Source organism: Pseudophryne corroboree, chromosome 7, assembly GCF_028390025.1.
Source record: "Pseudophryne corroboree isolate aPseCor3 chromosome 7, aPseCor3.hap2, whole genome shotgun sequence".
Taxonomy (NCBI): Eukaryota; Metazoa; Chordata; class Amphibia; order Anura; family Myobatrachidae; genus Pseudophryne; species Pseudophryne corroboree.
In genome coordinates, this window is record NC_086450.1 from 238,997,574 (window position 1) to 239,019,917 (window position 22,344).

General features: G+C 46.8%; 1 long non-coding RNA gene across 1 annotated transcript; it reads left to right on the forward strand.

The window, feature by feature from the left end:
- The first annotated feature begins 11,786 nt into the window (after positions 1-11,786).
- LOC134943559 (uncharacterized) lies at positions 11,787-17,873 on the forward strand. The gene is made up of 2 exons (XR_010181609.1): positions 11,787-12,178; positions 17,768-17,873. It is a non-coding gene; the product is annotated as an uncharacterized LOC134943559 (long non-coding RNA).
- The last annotated feature ends 4,471 nt before the right edge of the window (positions 17,874-22,344 follow it).

The window sequence follows — 22,344 nt, forward strand, 5'->3', positions numbered from 1 at the left end:
CCAATGTCTGCACACCAGGGGGTATATCAGGAGCTGCAGGGTGAGCCTGTGGTTGTCCTGAACTTTGTGTCACTCCTGCGACCCATGTGCCTGGATTCCTCCGTGTTCCTGGTTACCTTCCTACATCTCCGTGGAACTACAAGCATCAGCAACCCCTGCATCTGTATTTGGCTCCACACCTAACTACAACCGCAGTGTGCTTCAGCCTCTGCAGTAGAGACTCTCTCCAGGTGCATTCCATCACCTCACCTGTGAAGCAGCTTGCTAGCTGCCTGTGCTTAACGAACTGCTCTGTGAACTTCCACCTGAGTCTCCTGCATCTGCTACCAGGTTTGCTACACATTTATTACCATCTCTGCTGGCTCCACGTTTTAAACCATTCTGGTTCTCACACCAGTGAACTTATCCATCATTACCATTTCCTCCATAGACTCTCAGCTTCCAAGCTGCACCATTTCCATTGCATACTTTTTATTGTTTATTCCTGCACGTTATTCTGCTGCCTTATTGTGTGAACTTTTATGTTAATAAAACACCATTGCGCTGATGCGCAGAAACCCAATCCAGCCTCCTCACTTCTTCCATCCTACCTCCACTGACCCACTATCGCCCCCTCAGGGGACACAAGCAAAACCAAACCTGACAATAAGGGACAACAGTTTAAAACATCTCTACTGATTGTGGATAAAAATGTGCAACCGATTCTAGGATTAAGTTCCTGTGAGAAACTAAGCTTGCTAAAGAAAGTTTTTATGGTGACATCACAACAAGTAGAAGATGACTGCAAATAGATGTTTACAGAATACAGAGACTTGTTTAAAGGTCTAGGTTGATGGCCTGAAGAGCATAAAATAAATATAGACACGCAAGTTTCTTCAGTGATACACCCCTGTAGAAAAGTGCCGTTTGCGCTGAGAGAAAAATTGAAACAAGAGTTAAATCGCATGGAAGCCTGGGTGTGATACAGAAAGTTGATGAGCCTACTGAATGGGTAAGCTCCTTAGTAATTGTTGAAAAGAAAAATGGACAACTCAGAATATGTCTAGACCCCAGAGATTTAAACAAAGCTATTAAACGAGAACATTTCAAACTACCAACCAGAGATTAAATCATGTCGCAATTGCGGGAGCAAAATGGTTCAGTAAATTGGACGCATCTTCAGGATTCTGGCAAATTAAACTAGATGAGGCCAGCTCAAAGCTTTGTACATTTAATACACCAGAAGGTCGATACAGATTTCTTCAGCTACCATATGGAATATTGTCTGCTCCAGAAGTATATCACAAAAAGATACACATGATTTTTTAACATATTCCAGGTGTTGCAGCAATGATGGATGACATTATTGTCTGGGGATCTACAAAGGAAGAACATGATTCTAGATTGAGACAAGTAATGGAACTTGTCAAGAAAGCAAATCTAAAGCTAAACAAGGACAAATGTGAATTTGGCATGAATACACTTACCTTTATGGGCGACGTGGTCTCGGATCAAGGTGTAAAACCAGACCCAAGGAAAATATCAGCCATAGTGAACATGGAACGTCCTAACAACAAAGACGATGTCAGAAGATTCCTAGGAATGATTACTTACTTAGGAAAGTTTATTTCTCAACTCTCTGAACAAACAGCCTCTCTTAGATGGTTGTTGGACAAAGATAACGAGTGGATGTGGTCACATGAACAAGAAGAAAGTTGTCAAAACTTGAAACAGATCATTACAGAGCAACCAGTGCTAAAATTCTTTGATCCTGCGAAAAGAATAAGAATTTCAGCAGATGCCTCGCAATTTGGCCTAGGCTCAGTGCTGTTACAAGAACATGAGGATACATGGCAACCAGTAATCTATGCATCAAGAGCACTGGCAAGTGCTGAAACAAGGTATGCTCAGATAGAAAAAGAACTTCTAGCGATCACATATGCATGTGAGCGATTTCATCAGTTTGTGTATGGTCAACATTTACAGTGGAAACTGACCACAAGCCATTGGTAGCTATCATGACTATATCATTACATGACTGTCCCATGAGAATTCAACGAATGCTTATCAGACTACAGAAATATGATGTACACTTGCTGTACTGTCCCGGCAAATACATGTACATTGCTGATACACTTTCTCGTGCTGTGGACAAAAGTGAAGGTTCCAAAAGTCTGATGGATGAAGAGATAGAAGCCTATGTTAATTTGATCGTAGCTTCTCTACCAGTGTCTCTTGCAAGACAAGAACAGATTAGGAAAGAAATAGACAGATGACACAATGAAAGTGTTGAAAGATATCATTGTGAAAGGTTGGCCAGCAGAAAAACATGCGTGCCCGCTGTCTATTCATGATTATTGGATGTACCGCAGTGACCTTACAGTTGTCGATGGTATTATTTACAAAGGCAATAGGTTTGTAATACCTGCACGACTAAGAAAAACTATGCTGTGCAAGATACATGAAGGCCACTTAGGAGAAGAAAAATGTAAGCGGAGAGCACGTGAAGTTATGTATTGGCCAAGAATGAACCAAGACATAGCACAGACTACAGCTACATGTGAATTATGTCTTACGTATAGACCGAAACAAGTCGAGCCACTGAGTCCTCACGCAGTGCCAGAGAGACCGTACCAGAAAGTTGGCGCAGATTTGTTTTATTGTAATGGGAAAACATACATTGTTGTGACTGATTATTACTCTAACTACCCTGAGGTGAAGACACTACATACAACTACTAGTAAAGCCGTAATCAATTGCATGAAGTCAATCTTTCCCATGGAAGTGTTCACTGACAATGGTCCTCGGTTTTCCAGTGCTGAATTTAGACAATTTGCTGATGAATGGGAATTTGTTCATACTATGTCAAGTCCCCACTATCCACGCTTAAATGGGTTGGTGGAAAGTTCAGTAAAAACTGTAAAGAGTCTCATGAAAAAAGTTCAAGAAGGTAAAGAAGATTTCTATAAAAGTCTTTTAATCTACCGCAGTACACCTTTACAGAATGGACTTTCTCCTGCACAAATGCTGATGGGAAGGAGGATTAGAGCAAATCTCCCGATACATGATGAACTGCTTAATACACATAACTGAGCGTTGGTCAGATTGAGTAAGGAACGTCAACAGGCGAAACAGAAACTGTTCCATGACAGACGAACAAAACGCTTATCTGATCTAAAATTGGGTGACCAAGTCCATCTCAGAGATCATGAGAAAGGTATTTGGGTGCAGAAAGGTATTGTGCAAGCACAAGTAGCACCAAGATCTTATACTATACGTACAGAGCATGGAACGGAAGTAAGAAGAAATCGGGTGGATTTAAGATCTCAACCTAACCATAATGAAGACATGACTGAAGAATACCCTTCATCTGACATGTATGATGATCCTCATAATGGTGAACAAACCACGATTCTAGAAAGGTCCAACATGGTCGATAAAACACAGACTGTGTATGAAAGACCCAAAAGGGAAATACGCAGACCTGAGAGACTCATTGAAACGTGTTAGATGATGTTCTTAATATGACGTTGTTAATTGTTGCATTGAAGCGTACAGGACTTATCTTTAAAGAAAAGAGGATGTGATGTTAGTGTATTAGAATGCTTAATATTTGTAGACACTCCCTTACTAACATGTGTAAGCCTGAATCTTCAGTGATGGTCCCTAGGACCAGGGGGATGCTGGGAAGTGGGTGGTCCAGTGTGCAGTGTGTCTGTAGTTGGTGATGGAATAAAGCAGCACAGCAGTGAACTCACATGTCTCTGTGTCCTGATGTCTGGATTTACAAACATATGAACAAAACAGGGGGGGGGGGGGGCTGTAGTCCATAGGTAAAATCCACCACTGGTCACAGATACTCTGGTGTTCTTACAAAAGATTTATTAATTAAATATATATTATAATACACGCAATAATGGCAATTTTAAAAAAAAACATACAAAATAAACAAGTTACAAATCAGATGAAAATAGAGCCTTGGTAAGTGTAACACCCATATAATATGAGGAACCTTTAAATTTTAGGACTTTCCACTTTTAAATCCGTAACTAATGTTCCGCCAAAGAAAAAGGATTTTTTTCATATAGCAGTGCAAAGCCCTTCATCAGTTTTAATAGGGCCTTTCACTATTTATCTCTATTCAGAGAAGGAGTTACCGTGGTTAAATCACAGATTTATTTAGCGATTCCCATGATTAGAGTACATATCGCTGTTAGGGACCTTGGACTCACTTGGTGTCGAGACTCTTGGACTTGCTTAGGATTGTGGTTCTTGGACTTGATGAGCGTGGATACACTTGAACTTGATAAACGTCTAGATCATGGGTCTTCAACCTGTGGCCCTCCAGCTGCTGTGGAACTACACATCCCAGCATGCCATGCTACAGTTTTGCTATTAAGGCATGCTAAAACTGATGCAGGGCATGCTGGGATGTGTAGTTCCACAGCAGCTGGAGGGCCACAGGTTGAAGACCCATGGTCTAGATACTTGGACTTGCTTGATGTTATAGGGAACTCAGTATTATTGAGGTGAGACTCCTAGAGCCCTCAAGAGGGTTTTCACTAAAAGCAACCCCCTGCTGTTCCCTTAATGCTTTCTGTGCACACCGATACTTAGGGGGATTCCTGGACTTGATACTTCCAGCAGTAGGAGCTCACCCAATAGACTGAGGACCCCAAGCTGCACTTGGTAGCTGGCACAAGGTCCTGACCTGCACATACACTCACATTTAATGTGGGTTCCCCGCAGTATTTGCAAACACCTCTGCCTGATTGACAGACAGAGGCGTTTGAGGGACGGCAATGCTCAATTTCCAAGGCAGAGACAGAGCATTGCGGGGCAGCGGCTTATAAACAGGGGCATGGCGGCTGCGTGACGTGACACACAGCCGAAGCGGCTGATGGCGGCGGGCCTCCTGCCATTACAGCCAGGCTGCGCCGGCAGGAAGCTTCCATAATTTCTGTGACCACGCACTAATTGCGGTCTGATCGCAATTAGTGTGTGGTCGCAGGTGGGGGGCGGTGGGTAGCATGCTTGGCGGCCTTGCCCTGCAGTAGGAGGCCTCTAGCATGTGAGTCAAAGGATTGCAAATTCTACTAATAAGCAGAATTTGCAATCCTTACTGAATTAGTCCCTATATCACACCCAGGGCTGGCAACAGAAATCTTGGGGCCCAGTACACCAATTTTTTTGGGCCCCTGCAAACCCAGTATCCTCAACCCCTGCACCCACATGTCCCTCCCCTGCGTGTGCCAATACCTTTTAAGTACCAGATAATAATATTACACCACAGACTGGGTAGGAGTAGAAGTAGGACAAATAACTGGCAAATTCACAGGCCATCAGACATTCACTTACACTTTGGTGAAGATTCAGTTAGCCATGGGTGTAGTGCAGCTGCAGATTCCTGGTTTAAATGGCCGAGGCCATTAAATTACTTGCCAATTTCCATACACTGTAAGACCGCAGCTAATGCATGTTAACTCATAGCTCTTGGATTAAGGGCCCAGAGCTATGGAATTACTCTGCATCTGGGGCTTCGTGCACACGGTAGCTCCAGTAATTGAATAGCTCAGGGCAGTCCCGTGGCTAATAGAATCTGCCCCTCTGCTTAACATATTCCTTGGGTTGTACCACTGAATACTAAGCAGCAGCCTGCCTAATAGATAAAGAGATAGAAGGGGAAAGGAGAGAGAGGAAAGAGAGGGGTATAGGGAAGGGACAGAAGTGGAAAGAGGGGTGGGAGAGAAGTGGGGGGGAGTAGACGGGGGGGGGGGGAGAGGGGAGAAAGGAGAGAGAGAGAGAGAGAGAGAGAGAGAGAGATACAGAGAGAAAAGAGCCCTGTTTTGAAATGGCAATTAAACAAACTAACTGCCGAAAGTCAATGTGTACGTCTTGTTGTAGTCTCTGCCTGCAAAGCTGTTGTGGACGGTGGTGCCTGCTGTTTAGCCGCAGCCCTAGCACTGTGCTTGCTCCTGCCTGGCTTGCCTCTTCCTGCTTCTCTTTGGTGGTTTAGGCACCAGTTAGGCATAGAAACAAAGAATTTTATGGCAGATAAGAACCACTTGGCCCATCTAGCCTGCCCACACAAGTGCAGGGAAAATATACAGACTCCACACAGTTAAGTTTGTGGTGGAAACCAAACCCAATAATAGCAAAAACTTGGCATTCCCACAACCAAAGAAATACTCTGCACAACACTCCTTTAAAATATATTCCATGTCCCACCCTTATTGTAAAGGCATGCTGTGCATCATGGGAGATGATGTCATGCCGACGTGACTCACTTGCTGTTTGTCTCCTGTTACTTCCACTTGGTGTCTGACTCATGCTGAGTAAAGACCTGTATTACACTGATGCTGCAAGTGTCATCCTGATTTTGTTGCTACACATCTACATGGTGTCAGAACTGGGATGCCATGGCACAAGGTATCAGGAGATTAGATCCGCTGATATTTGATGAAAATGTGGCTGACAACTGGCTGAGGTTTAAAAGGGAATGGCACGTATACTCCATAGCAGGCCTTTCAGACAAATCGAAAAAAGTCCAGGCATACACGCTGCTGAACCTTGCAGGCACCGATGCTGTGAACAAATCAGATGATTTTGTATACACTGACGGAGAAGACAGAGAGGATCCTGACATCCTAATTGCAAAGTTTGAAGAGATCTGCATGCCAGTAAAGAATGTAATTGTGGACAGGCATGCTTTAAACAGCACAAACCAAAAGGGTGATGACACTATACAGTCCTACATCTCCACGCTAAAGCTGCTGGCAAAGAGGTGCACTTTTGGTATCCTCACAGAGGAGCTCATACATGACAGAATCATATGCAGCATACGCAGCGACAAGGTACGTGCACAGCTGCTGCGGGAGAAGGGCCTCACATTAGAAACTGCCATAAGTATGTTAAATGAGCAGTCTGAAAAGGGCACAAGGAAACTAATTAAAAATGCTGAGGTGTGTGTCATGGCGGCCATTCCGCGCCGATCCTCCACATGTGGGTACTGCGCGGCATAGCACCCTCCTGACAAACAAAGCTGCCCCGCATATGATAAATGATGTAATGTATGTGGCAAATGGAATCATTTTGCAAGGTGTTGCCACTCTAAAGATCAAACTTCCAGAAAGTGACAGTCTGAGTCGCGCTATAGCCGCTCACCCTGGCGGATTAACCAGGTTGAAATGGAGCCAGGGTGTGAATCGGTTCGCATGACAGTTTGTGATAGTGTAGACACTTGGATGAAAGGGGCAAAACATTTATTAAACTGAGAACAAAGCATACGACAAGGTGGTTATAGTCAAAATAGACTCAGGGGCGAAGTGCAATGTTATGTCCTACAAACAACTACGTGAAATAGATCCAACTGCACAGATAAACCCACGAGACAAGATCAAGTTATAGCTTATGGTGGCCAGATCATCACCACACTGGGTACCACAAAGCTAAAGTTTACCCGTGCTGATTTGCTATTCCACATTGTGGATTAAAAGGTTAAACCACTGCTAGGCCTCCCTGACAGTATGAAGCTAGGACTTCTCAAATTGTGGTCTGAGGTACACGCAATACAGATGACCGTCCCAGAGATAAAAGACTTTCAGGATTTATTTGATTGCAGTACACTTGGCAAGCTTCCTGTTGTGTACCATATGAGGCTGGATGACTCCATTGTACCTACTGTCTGTGCCCCCAGAGGGCTCCAATCGCAATGAAAGACAAAATCATTAAAGAGATCCACATAATGACTCAATTGGGTGTAATTGCCCCCATAGAGGAAGCAACACAGTGGGTTTCCGCCATGGTGGCCGCATCAAAAAAGGATGGGACTGTACGTCTTTGTATTGATCCAGTACACTTGAACAAAGCACTGCTGCGTCCATATCACCCTTTACGCAACATCGAGCAACTGATTGCTGACATACCAGGTGCCACAGTTTACAGTACCCTGGATGCAAAGCACGGATTCTGACAAATCCCATTGGACAGAGCTTCATCCCTGCTCACCGCTTTCATGACCCCAATAGGGTGGTATGTCTTCCTTTGCATGCCCAATGGAATCACTACAGGCAGTGAGGTCTTCCAGCATTGCATTGAGCAACTGTTTGCAGGCTATCCCTGTGACATCATCGTCAATGACATCCTGGTGTGGGGCCGCACCAAGGAAGAACACGACCAGTGACTGCACAAGGTACTTGAACGGGCCCGTGCTTTGAACCTCAAGCTCAACACAGACAAATGCCAGTTTAGAGTTACAGAAGTGGCGTACGTGGGCCACGTGCTCACTAGTCAAGGCGTCAAACCGGATCCGAATAAAATCACGGCCATCCAGCAAATGCCGCTTCCGGCTGACCAACAGGCACTGCAGCGCTTCCTGGGGATGACCAACTACCTGTCTAAATTTATTCCGCAATACAGTGAAACCACGGCACCTTTTCGGCAGCTGCTCCACCAGGACTCAGAATGGTGCTGGCTGGACGCACACACGGCTGCTGTTGATTGATTGAAGACCATGCTGACAAATTCACCGGTCCTGCAATACTTCAACGTGCATGATCCGGTAGTCCTCTCTGCCAATGTTTCACAGAGTGGTCTAGGGGCTGTGTGCCTCCAACACCGCAGACCGGTGGCTCTTGCTTCCAGGGCTTTCACTGACACTGAAACCAGGTATGCACAAACTGAGAAAGAACTGTTGGCACTGGTGTTCGCCTGCAACCGTCCTGTCATGGTGGAAACCGACCATCAGCCTCTCATCACCATACTGAAGAATCCCATCCACTCTGCTTCTTCCCGTATTCAGTGCATGATGCTCAAGCTGCAGTGGTACATCCTGGATGTCATATATAAGTGAGGCAAAGAAATGTACGTTGCTGATGCTATGTCTCGAGCCTTCCTTTCTACTACTGACATGAACGCTGCTGAGGATGACTATGAGATCATGGCTGTGGAGGTGCTCCCTACCAAACGGCTGGAAGAGCTGCATGCTGCTACACTTGCAGAAGATCTTTGACAGCGTCTCTCTGCTGCAATTCTCAATGGCTGGCCATTCTCTTCCAAGGAACTGCCGCACTGCCTTCGCTCCTACTGTATGAGAGATGAGCTCACCGTGTCTGATGGTGTCATCCTGCGTGGTCATCGCTTCATGATTCCAGCTGCCCTTCAGACTTTGTACACCCAGCAGATGCACCAGGGCCATCCCGGCCTGGAGGCTACCAAGCGTAGGGCCCGTGAAACCACGTTCTGGCCCTCCATGTATCGTGACCGTGCTGTCCTGTTTTGTGCACCCTGCAATGCCTTGTGTCCACACCTGCCACAGGAGCCCAGCTGCTGCATGACATTCCTGATTTTCCGTGGTCCATTCTTGCGGCTGATCTATTTGAATGGACTGGGAAGGAGTACCTGGTACTAGTTGACTCCTATTCAGGATGGTTCTAGATAAACTACTTGCCCAGCACCATAAGTCAAATGGTCATTGCAAAGCTGAAGAGACACTTTGCAGCACATGGCACCCCACAGCAGCTGATCACTGACGATGCCATGCAATTCAAGAGTAGAGAGTTCAGGGACTTTGCGAATACATGGGACTTCCAGCACATCACTAGTCAAACCCACAGTCAAATGGATTGGCAGAGCGTGCAGTCTGCTCTGCAAAGCACCTAATGGAGAAGTGTGCACGAGATGGATCGGGCATATACTTGGCACTGTTAAACTTGAGAAACATGCCCCGAGATGGACTTCCATCCCCTGCACAGTGCCTATTAGCACGGCGCACCAGCACAGGCATCCCAATGGCAAAGCAGCTCCTGCAACCCAGAGTAGAGCCACATTTACGGGAGAACATCAGCAAGCACAGAATGGCTGCCAAAGCTTCTTATGACAGATCAGCATACCGCCTGCCACCACTGTCCCCAAGCCAGCCTGTCCGCATGCAAACCGAGCAAGGATATAACAGAATGGCAGTGGTTCAGCATCCTGCAGGTCATCCAAATAGCTACGTGGTACAGTCTGATAATGCCCTCTATGAACGAAACCGCCGCCATCTGTTAAGTGTACCTGAAGAAAGCTCTACACAGCCAGACTCATCAGTTTCTGCCACAGCTGCAACCAATGTCAGTGATGATTCGCACTGCATGGACAGTCCTTTCTCAGAGACCACTTCTGAAGTAATAGAGCTATCTGGTGTCACAGCGGACATGCCTATAGGTTCCCAGTGTACCATTACCAGATCGGGCCGTGTGTCCAAACCCAACCCAAAGTTCCAAGACTTTATTGTATAATGTATTTTCTTTTGTTCACACCTAACATTGTCACGTTGCATTTGTTTCATCTATGTTCTGCATACTTCCAGTTTGAAAGGGGGGATGTAAATGCATGGTGTGCATCATAGGAGATGATGTCCTGCCAAGGTGTCTCACTTGCTGTTTGTCTCCTGTTACTTCCACTTGGTGTCTAACTCATGCTGAGTAAAGACCTGTATTACACTGATGCTGCAAGTGTCATCCTGGTTTTGTTGTTACACATCTACACTTATAACAACACAATTTATTGTTACCCAAGTGACTGTAAAGGAAAGGACCTCTTACACAAGTTATATTACTAAATATGCACAAAGGAAGCTGCTGAGACCTCCAGCAGGAAGATGCACTCATCTGAGCAGAGCATCTTCTGCATCAATGATCCAGCCTAGTGTAACCACCCATTACCTTTAGATGAGGTCACCATCAAATAGGCAGTTATGATAATACTGTGTGCCTCCACCCAAGCTAAATTTCTAGGCTCGCCTGGGTAAGCCTAAATCACACCTATACTTGAAAGTATTAGCATTAAACTAATCTGGTTTATTTAGAGTGAAATTAACTTACACACATACATAGACTACCTTTCCTTTCTTCTTTCAGGTCGCCAACTTCCGGATGAGAAACGGCATGGTAAGTATAAGTACAATTTTAATACTAGAAAAGTTTTATTAAAATCAGCTAAAATAATACGGCGAGATCAATATACCATTCAAATATAATAATATACTCTCTTCGTCTTTCCTTTCTACTTCCTATACACAGTAGATTCAGCTAAATTACAAACACATCAGAATTACAGAGTAGTATCTAAATACACCGCAGAGTGTAGGAATGTATTGGCCAATACTTGAATACCTGGGTATTTTGATCAATACGAGTTATATCAGTAAATACACCGTCTCTAACTGCAGTATTAATGTTGGGGCCCTTGCTGCAAAAACTATATTCTTGTATCCGTCCTTCGAGTTTAATATGGGGTAATTAGTGTAGTTTAATGTTCTCCTCTATATAATTCGTTCCTTCTCTATAAAATACTGTAAGTCCGGAGGAAGGGATATGCAGCTACTGTTACTTCGATGCACAATTCAGGAAAGCCTTTTATTGGGTTGTGGCATTACACCTCGCTCTGAGTCTAGAGTTCGTTAGTTTTGTTTCCACACTTATTATGAATAAATTTGCTGATGCACTTGCCAATCACTCTATATTTGTCCACTAGAGTCTAGGCCGCCACCTTATATCTGGCATGAAATGGAGGGGTACTAATAGACATAAAGAGTACAGTCATCACTTTAGATTTTGTTATAACTGGTATTATTAACCACTAGGGGCGCCTTGTAATGAATATCCTAAACCGGTGGTAGTAAATTAGTTCAGTCTATTAAGTCCACCTTTCCTGGCACTATATTTGGCTTGTATCACTTTACTCCCCCAACCTCGGGCTGGGTATGATGTCTTACTAGCAGATGCCTGTGCCCCCTCACTTGACAGTTGTTATGCCAGTTAGGCGCTGTGCATGTCCTCTTGCTCCTGCTGTGTCCTTCCTCTAACTTAGCACTGCGGGAGAGATGGGGCTCATGTCTACACAACTTACATATTTATCAATAGCTGTGCCTGTGCTTGGGGCTCTGACTGTCAATGGCATAGCCTGGGCTATCTTCATAGGATCACACTGGGATTTGCTTAAGCGGGGCTGCAATACTGTACTCACATACAGTTGTCATACTTGTAGGAGGGGACCGCCTCTCTGGGGCGTTACTTTGCTATTCTCCGCCTCCAGCATGCCCCGGTGACGCCTCTCTCTGTCCTCTGTCCCTGCAGCGGCTTGATCACTGGCGGCTGTAGGCGTCTCTGTAACACCGCTCAGTGCGCTCCTGATCCGGACACCGTGACCCTCGAATGGGGTAAGTAGCTAATCGGAGTTGGAGCCAAGTGTCTCTTAAACTGGCACAACACTCGCCTCCAATAACACACTTGCCTCCCTCGACACTCGCCTCCGTTTCCGTCCTGATCCTCTGCCAACCTCAACTGACAAAACGGCAGTAACAGAATTCCCCCGCACTCCTCCTCCAGCAGCTATATATATCCTCTCTCCTCCGTGAACAGTCCTTACAGCGGGTCCCAGAGCTCGTGGGGCCTTGAACCTTCTACCCCCTTCCACATGCATAAATAGTCCCCCAATTCATGCCAATACATCTATAGATTTAGTATTTATACAATAAACAGTAAACAAATAACATATACTATACATTCAACAAGGAAATAGATATATATATATTAATCCCCATCTCTATATATATGGTTACACTCATATATGGGGTTACACTAGAGACTGTAGGTCTAACGCAGCACAAGACATGAATGGTCAGATGTATGATGGACTCAACCCGCCTCTGACTTGCTCTGACCACTGTGGTGAGAAATAAATTCCGACGACGACAGGCGGAAGTCATACGTTGCAGCATGAGTAACCATGGTGACAATGCCGCATATGCGGTGTCTTTCCGTCCCACCACTGTAGAGCTCCAGCGCAGATTGGTGGCCTGCTACTATGTCTCGGTAAACTCTCCGCCATGTAACTGTTACATGTGCCTCCGCGGTAACTAAGTAGGCGTGCGGTCTGTGCGGGGATAATAGTGCATTTATAGTGCAGTGCAGCGGTGATTTCTAAGGCCGTGTTTATAAGCAGCAGATTGTGCTGGGTACTGCATCATCCAGCGTGATCTATAATTCAAAATCAGACGGCGCCAGTGACCCTCTAATTCGGGGCCCCTCTGATCCTTGGGGCCCGGTACAGGTGTACCCTTTGTACCCCCCTGTTGCCAGGCCTGTTCACACCACCGTACTGTGCTACCTTCCAAAAGCACAGTACTACACTACCTTCCTAAAGGAAGTGCGCTACCTTCCCACGCCAAATTACTACGCTACCTTCCCACACCACATTACTGCGTTACCTTCCCACACCACATTATTGTGCTATCTTTCCACACCAGCGTACTGTGCTACCTTCCAAAAGCTCATTACTGCGCTATCTTCCCACACCACATTACTGCAATACCTTCCCACACCACCGCACTGTGCAACCTTCCCAAACCACATTGCTGCAGTACCTTCCCACACCATCGTACTGCGCTACTTCCCAAAAGCACAGCACTGTGCTACTTTCCCACATCAAATTACTGCACTACCTTCCCACACCACATTACTGCGCTACCTTCCCACACCAGTGTACTGTGCTAACTTCCTACACCAAATTACTTTGCCATCTTCCCACACCAAAATACTGCGCTATTTTCCCACACCAAATTACTGTGCTGCTTTCCCACACCACATTACTGCGCTACCTTCCCGCACCGCCATATTGTGCTACCTTCCCACACCACAATACTGTGCTACCTTCCTGCACCACAGTACTGCGCTCTTACTGTGCTACTTTCCCACACCACAGTACTGCTTAGCCTTCCCACACATTACTGCGCTACCTTCCCGCACCACCGTACTGCGTTACCTTCCCACACCACATTACTGCGCTACTTCCCCACACCACAGTACTGCGCTACTTTCCCGCACCACAGTACTGTGCTACCTTCCTGCACATTACTGCGCTACCTTCCCACACCACCGTACTGCGTTACCTTCCCACACCACATTACTGCGCTACCTTCCCGCACCACATTACTGCGCTATTTTCCCACACCACAGTACTGCACTAACTCCCAACACATTACTGCATTACCTCTTCCCACACTATCACTACACTGCATCACTACACTACCTCCTCATACTTCTTTACTGCTCTGCCTCACCACAATACATAACAACACTATACTACCTTCCCACTCTGCACCACTACAGTACCTACTCATACTACATCGATACTTTGCCCCCACACTACATCACTACCTACCTACCATACTGCATCACTACACTGCCCCCCCACCCTCACTACCTACCCATATTACATCACTTGGTGCCCTCCTTCACACACATTACATAACAGCTATAACTCCCCACACTGCATCACTGTAGCACACTCCAGTAACCCTCCCTCCCATTACATGAGAACATACTCTACAGGAGGATGTCTCTGTTCTTCTCCTCGGGATTCTGACTGCAGGCACAGAAGCCCCTTCTCTGGAGAACCAATATAGAGTAGGGATGGCCATCGACCACTGATGATTCCTAATCATCGATGGTTTATGGCCGATGTCAAATGCTTTTGCTATCAATGGGAAAGAACCAGATGGTTTCCCTCCATCGATGGTGCAGCATAAATGAATATATTTTTTTTCAAGGTGCTGGGACTCAAAGCATAGCTTCACCCCGGCAACTGCAAAGCCCCACCCCCGGGCTGTGATTAGCCCGCGGGTCATTCCCTAAAATAACAGGGAGGACCATTGATGAGTAAAACCATCAATGGTCTCCCATGGCATAGTTGGTGACCATCGATGGCCACTCACAGTTTCACCATTGATGGCTATTATCGATGGTGAACACACCGATGGCCATCCCTAGCATAGAGAGGACAGGTGATAAGGAGGGGCAGGCCTGAGGATGGGGGTGGGAGGAACAGAAGGCAGCTAGGGTATAGGAGCAGGAGGGGGCGGGCTTGTCCTGTAGGTGGAAGGGGCTATTTGGACGTCTCTGCCTAGTCACAATGCAGCAGCAGGGCAGCCTATGGCTGGAGGAGGGACCAGCCACAGCATCACAGCATGTCAGACTTGTACATCAGCAGAGGTGAACAGCAAGACTAGATGGACTCGGTGCTGGGTTAGAGGGGGGAGGTGTTGATGCTGGAGGGGGCGGGGCCTAGGACTCGGCAGACTGAAGTAGAAGGAAACATTTTTTTCCTATCTACAGCTGCATAGAGATCTGCAGATGCGGTGGGATATTTTGAAGAGTGGGCCTGGAGCTGCAGCTCCATCAGCCCCATTGTTAATCCGGGGGCTGATAGATATAGTCCATAATGTCCACAAATAATGCACCACAATATAGTATCAAAAGCAATTAGTGCATAGACATGTGGGTTTATAGTACTTACATGGGGTCTGATAAATCAACCGGATCATTAAATCAGAGCTTTGGTGGGGGACAACATGATGTAAGGGTAGTGGAATTTAAATTCAATGAAACAAGATAAAGGAAAAGGAGAAATACAGTAACTGCCAGGTGTTTCTTCTCTATTCTATTGTTGCCTTGAGCACCCAGATGGCTGCAGCCTGTCAATCAGGCTGTAGCTTCCCCAAAATTACGACCAGAGCTGCAGCTACATTGCAGCACATGTGCACTGTGGTTCCGGCACATGCGCACTTCACTCAGTGGCCGTTTTAGGTGCGGTTGAGGCTAGATCCAAGTGGCCTAAGGGACCTTTTCCGTCAGGGGGAGGAGCCACGATACAAGGGGGAGGAGCTACGCCAGCGGGACAGTTGCTCTAGTATCCCCGCCACCAACTATTACCTTTAGTAATTAGGTGGCGAGCGAAGCGGAGCGGAGCGAGCCACCGTGCCCGAAGCGTGGCGAGCGAAGCGAGCCCGCGAGGGTACTTTTCGGGTACCCTGTTCGGACGTAGCTCCTCCCCCTGGTGACGTGTCTCCTCCCCTAGTTACGTCACAAGGTCCCTTCTCCCACTCCAATATAGAACCAACCTTTTAGGTGCGGGCTAGCAGGGTGGCTGCCTGGGTCACTGCTGGCTGAGAATGCGGCCACAGTCACCCCGCCAGCGCCCGCCGGCTTCCCACACCTCCGATGACTCCAATAGTAGCAACACTGTTGTCCCTGTCAGCGTTTCTTCTCTCTCACTCTCTCCCTGTGTGTGTCAGTTGAATGCACACACAACTTCATACCACCCAGTTGTTGTACCGGGTACTCACCTGTGCATGATGCTGCAGGGTGTGGCCAGCATCAGCTGCCAGTCCTATAGGACGCTGCCATATGATGGGCAATTAGTGGGCGGGGCTTCCATGATGCTGGCGACGAGGCTGCACACTATCAGCCTGTCAGCAGTCCCCTGAGCTAACCCGGTAGCAGCTTCAGCATGTGTATGACAGCCTGGTGGCGGAGTGTGGGGCAGAGAATAGAGTGGGAAGTCAGAATTGTCACTGCCAGGCGCAAGGTCTCGGCACAATCAATAAATGGAGCAGCGGGGAGAGCCGGACACAACACCGACAGCTGCATCCTGCCCATCTAAGACTGCGACAGTCAGCATGTCGACTCACAGGAACTATTCCCACTTGCAGGTGTCCCATAGGGAATAAAACCCTGCTGGCACTCTACTCCCCGGGATCCCGGCGTCGGTATGATGACTGGTGAGATCCTAAGCGCCAGTCATCCATACCCAGCCCGTGGGAAGGGCTCATGTGAGAGCGCTGGTGCGGGGCCAGGCAGAAAACAGCAGCAGGTCAGTGCTCCCATCCCAGTGTCTGCCTCTTCTTCTCCAGCTCAGTGTCCCCACGGTGACTGGACCCCATCTCAGTGTCTCCCATCTTGCCAGTCCAGTGTCTCCCTGCCATCCCTCCCCAACCAGCCCACTGCACCCATCTCACTACCCTCCCACCTAGAACCCCTCAGGCAGTCCAGTCACAGTGATCCCCCTCAATCAGCCCACTGTACTCCCTACTCCACACACTGAGTTAAACAGCAATGCAGGTTTATTCTGGTATACACACAGGTGACTTGAGTATGCAGCAATAGTAGATAATTGGTCTGATATAACATGCAGGGTAACACAGGTATTGGTAGCGGTACTTATTAGTGTCCTGTTGTGGCTGCAGTGTGACTGTGGGGATGGTTCCGGTGGTAAGGGAGCGTGGACTGCACAGCCGTGCAGCCTGACTCTCGCTGTGAAGGTGAAGCGATGTACCGCCCGGTTCTGTATTAGCTCCGGAGGTGCGGTACATGCAGTAGGCGGAGGAACGCTGTAAGTCTCTCTCAGCTCACACACACGCTTCCACTGCGCACTCTGCTGACACTAAGATGGAGGACCTCTAGGACATAACTCTGCTTCCCTGAGATACTGGCACTAGGGGACAGACACAAGAGGATGCGCCCATGTCATCCCATACACAAGGAGACAGGCACGGAGCGCACCATTTGGGAAAATCAGACATCTGCGTAACCCTCAGGACGATGCCTCCATTTTCTGGAATGGTCCACCTCCACGCGACAAACTGCTGCAGACTGTTACTCGTGCAACCGCAATGTGTCCCTCATTGTAGACCAAGAACTGTACATATGCTTTGCGGCCCCTGCGCAGATGATCAAATATCAGACATTTGCATGAAAGTAAATTCACTGTAAATTCCTGAATCAGGCTCTATGTCTATTGAAAACCGGAGAAAGAGTTAATGCTAACACTTGTGGAACCTGGGATAATATACAATTTGGATGGATAGCTGTCCAGTCTAGATCCGATAGTGGCCTCTTATCTACATGACATTCTGTATTTCTGTTCAGCTAACTTTGTAATCTGATTTATTATCTGATTTTGTATACAGATTGTACACAGAGTATTTTATTGAAATGGTCTCCGTGGAGATGGGATGATTTATGGATAGAGTTGCTGAATACTTCACGGTATGAATAAAATTAAAATGGAGATGCATCATGTTGTGGGTGAAATCTATCAAATGCTACTTGCTCAAAAACGAAATCCTAGTCTGCGGTGCAAGTCTGCACAGCATACTATATCACACTACCTCTGCATAAATTTACTGCCAGTACTGGGTATTGCACGCTAATCTAATGCTGACTTTCTTATGCCTGTTTCCACTACATAACCTGCAGTCTGTGGCTTCCTGCTCTCCTCATTGGTCATTGCCGCCTGTCATGATTATGATCTAGTCAGGAATTAGGACTATAACATATTAATATGATCATGATCCCTCCCAAAGATGTTATGGAATTTTAATAACACTGTATACAGCAATATATGTAAACTAAGAGTTACTACAGGATTTAGAGTCTTTTAGACATCTGCTTTGATTCACCCCATATGCATCTTTACACAGAGATACATGATTTCACAGATTCTCGTGCCTTCGACAGCCCCTCAGATGGTACAAGATTTCAGAAATGACTTTTATTGGGATCACTCAGTATTACAAATTCATGTAGGAAACATAATACACCAAACATGGGCCCTCATTCAGGTTGGATTACAAATAGCGCTCTAACCGCAAAAATCAATAAGGACATGTGGGCGCATGGCAGTTTCTGCTAAAAAGCAGTTGCTGCGATCAAAGGGGCTAATTCAGGTTGGATCGCAAATCGCAATCCAACCGGAATAATTAAGATCGCCCCTCGGGCGCATGCGCAGTGCTCGTCCTGCGCATGCACCCGCCCGCACATTCTGCGCGGGGGGGGGGGGGGCACAGGAAATGTGATCGCCTTTGCCTGTAAATCAGGCAGAGGCAGTCACGCGGGGGGGGACAATGCTCCGTTTCCAGGGCAGAGAGCTGGGGCTTCCTGTATTTCTGCTAACAAGCAGAAATTGCAATGCTTTCACAATTTCTGCTTGTTGAAGGTGAGAGGCGGTGGTCAGCAAGCTGGGCAGCCTTGCCCTGCAATGGACGGTCCCCCAGCATACTAACAAAAGGGTACTGAATTAGGCCCAAATAGTTGCTGCCCAGTAAAAGAAAAAAAAAGCCCATTGCAGAAATATGCGGGCTGATCGCAAAACCATATGCAATTCCCAGAAAATCGGAGATTTTTCCTATCTGCGCAAGTCAAGGTTATCCAAAATTCTTGTTACACAAGAGGCTGTAAGTGGTCATTGCTGACATCAGAGGCCCTTCTTATAAACGCCTGGGCACACCTGTATTTCTTCAGGCACACCCAGAAATGCCGGTTTCCTGTCAGTCAAACAGCGGCTACATTGCAATCTGTACGCAATTTCTGTCAGTATTTTACTTGAGTCGCAAATTTTGCAATCCTTACTGAATGAGGCCCTATAGAAGCACCCAGATTTACTAACAGTTGGTTTGTAAAGTGACCAAAAATCAACCGAAAAAACTGAGAGCCAACACGCCCAAACAATAGACTACAAACTAATAGAGTGTGAGAGTTTTAAAACACATTCTACTGGACAAAAGCACTTATTACCAACTTTCCCACATGCAAGAAATCCTTTCCTTTTGGTTTTGTTTTTGCAAATGTAACACCCCGGTCCGAAGGTGTGTTAGTGCTCCAACCGCAGCTGACGATCTTCAGAAATGTTGTCGTATTCAGCACACCGTGACAGAGAGACAAGCATAGAACTCCCCTTTCTTGAGCAGACACAGAATGACCCGCAGCAGATACAACACAACTTTATTATAACACACTAAGAGCAATTACAATAATAAAGGTGACATTGACAGAGTATGTAAAAATTATGTTGAGAACTCTTTGTTTACATACACAACAGGCGAAAAAAATTGAGTATAAGCTGGCATTGGCCCTCATTCCGAGTTGTTCGCTCGGTAAAAATCTTCGCATCGCAGCGATTTTCCGCTTAATGCGCATGCGCAATGTTCGCACTGCGACTGCGCCAAGTAAATTTGCTATGCAGTTAGGAATTTTACTCACGGCTTTTTCATCGTTCTGGCGATCGTAATGTGATTGACAGGAAATGGGTGTTACTGGGCGGAAACAGGCCGTTTTATGGGCGTGTGGGAAAAAACGCTACCGTTTCCGGAAAAAACGCAGGAGTGGCTGGAGAAACGGAGGAGTGTCTGGGCGAACGCTGGGTGTGTTTGTGACGTCAAACCAGGAACGACAAGCACTGAACTGATCGCAGATGCCGAGTAAGTCTGAAGCTACTCAGAAACTGCTACGAGGTGTGTAATCGCAATATTGCGAATACATCGTTCGCAATTTTAAGATGCTAAGATTCACTCCCAGTAGGCGGCGGCTTAGCATGAGCAAATCTGCTAAAATCCGCTTGCGAGCGAACAACTCGGAATGAGGGCCATTGTCTTTATAATAGCACATTCTCATATAACCAGCAATAACAATAGGCAGGTGAGTTGCGGGAACAGGTAAGCAAGCTGGTGTTGCCTTTATAATAACACAGTTTCATATAACCAGCAATAACTACAGGCAGGTGAGTTGCGGCAACAGGTAAGCAAGCTAGCGTTGTCTTTCTAATAGCACAGTCTCATATAACTAGTAATAGCAACAGGCAGGTGAGTTGCGGGAACAGGTAAGCAAGCTGGCGTTGTCTTTATAATAGCACAGTCTCATATAACTAGTAATAGCAACAGGCAGGTGAGTTGCGGGAACAGGTAAGCAAGCTGGCGTTGTCTTTCTAATAGCACAGTCTCGTATTACCAGCAATAACAATAGGCAGGTGAGTTATGGGTACAGGTAAGCAAGCTGGCGTTGTCTTTATAGCTTAAACAGGAACTGCTGGGGGGAGCTTGCATAACACAGTCAATAATAACCCGCCTTTGTAATAGAAATAAGCAGACAGGTATATTAGCTTAAACAGGAACTGCTGGGCGGAGCTTGCATAACTCAGTCAATAATAACCTGCCTTTGTAATAGTAATAAGCAAACAGGTATATTAGCTTAAACAGGCACTGCTGGGCGGAGCTTGCATAACTCAGTCAATAATAGCACGCCTTTGTAATAGTAAATAAGCAGACAGGTATATTTGCTTAAACAGGCACTGCTGGGGGGAGCTTGCATAACACAGTCAATAATAACCTGCCTCTGTAATAGTAATAAGCAAACAGGTATATTAGCTTAAACAGGCACTGCTGGGCGAAGCTTGCATTACACAGTCAATAATAACCACCTTTACAATAGTAATAAGCACACAGGTATTTTAGCTTTGACAGGCACTGCTGGCTGTGCCCATGCATCTCCGGTCTCTACTCCCGGGTCCTGCATCTCTCTCCTCCGGCTGCCCACAGGTTAGATTACCAGCACCGGTCCTCCTCTTCTCCCGGCGGGTTTCTTACTCTTGGGGGTGGGGGGCACCTGTCAGCATGAACTCCAGTCATGTTCTGCCAGGCAATAGCGCAGCTGGCTCCTCCGCTCCCTCAGCATCACCCTGGGTCCTCGCTGGGGCTTGATTCCTTTCAGCGCTGACGGCTCTGCTGCCTCTTTTCCCCTTCGGCTGGGCAGCACTGCTTCCTAGGATCCATAGGCACTGCGCTCTCCCTCTGTTAAGCTGTCTTCCTTTCTTTCAGACTGTCTCCGGGGCTGCAGCCCCTCTTGTACTCCGCAGGGCAGCCTACAAGTCCGCAATCCAGTCACCCGAACCCCTTTCCCGTGCTGGGGACCTGCTTATATGGGTCTCTGTCACTTTGGACCTCCCCTGCTCTGGGTTCTAACTGGTTCCCTGGCCTCAGCAACAGACCGCCCCAGATGCCTTCTGCCCTACAACCTGGGGGGCCCAATCACCAGGGGACAATCTTCCCGGGCTTGGCTGTTGCTGGCCAGGGGGGGAAACATCTCCACTGTAGTGGTGCCAATTCTCCCTGTCCAGGGCTGACAGGGTCACTTAGAGTGCAGCCTATATTGAGCTATGGGCTCTATTGATTTTTCCCCATATGTGAGGGGACAGTTAACCCAGGAAGACCCCTGTATGTTTAAAAAAATGCACCTACATATGTGAGGGTATTACATTCTACCTCCCTAAAATTATACGTGTCCTCAAGTATAGGCGACTACGCCACTAGCTATACAGTGCATACTGAGTACGGATGCACAAATTTAAACATTTGTATACAGAGTTTACAGTTTTCTTATGTACAAGACTGGAATCTTTTAAATGGGTGAATGTGCCCTGTATACAGGGTTGCAGGTATGCATCCAAATAAATCGCTATCGGCTCACACAGAGACCCTCGGCCCGATATAATTGATCTCCCCAGAGGCCTTTGTGTGTCCTTGTGGATTTTGGGGATGGTGTAGAAAAGGGGAGTCACAGGGAACTCCGGGGATAATTTGTAAAACGACGAGATGATACCATCTTTCCTGGCTTGCTGTAATAGCTGAACCTATTCTGCCTGATACTCCTGAGAGGGATCTTTACATAACAAACAATAAGTGTCTCCATCGTTGGCCTCCGGGGAGACCGATTA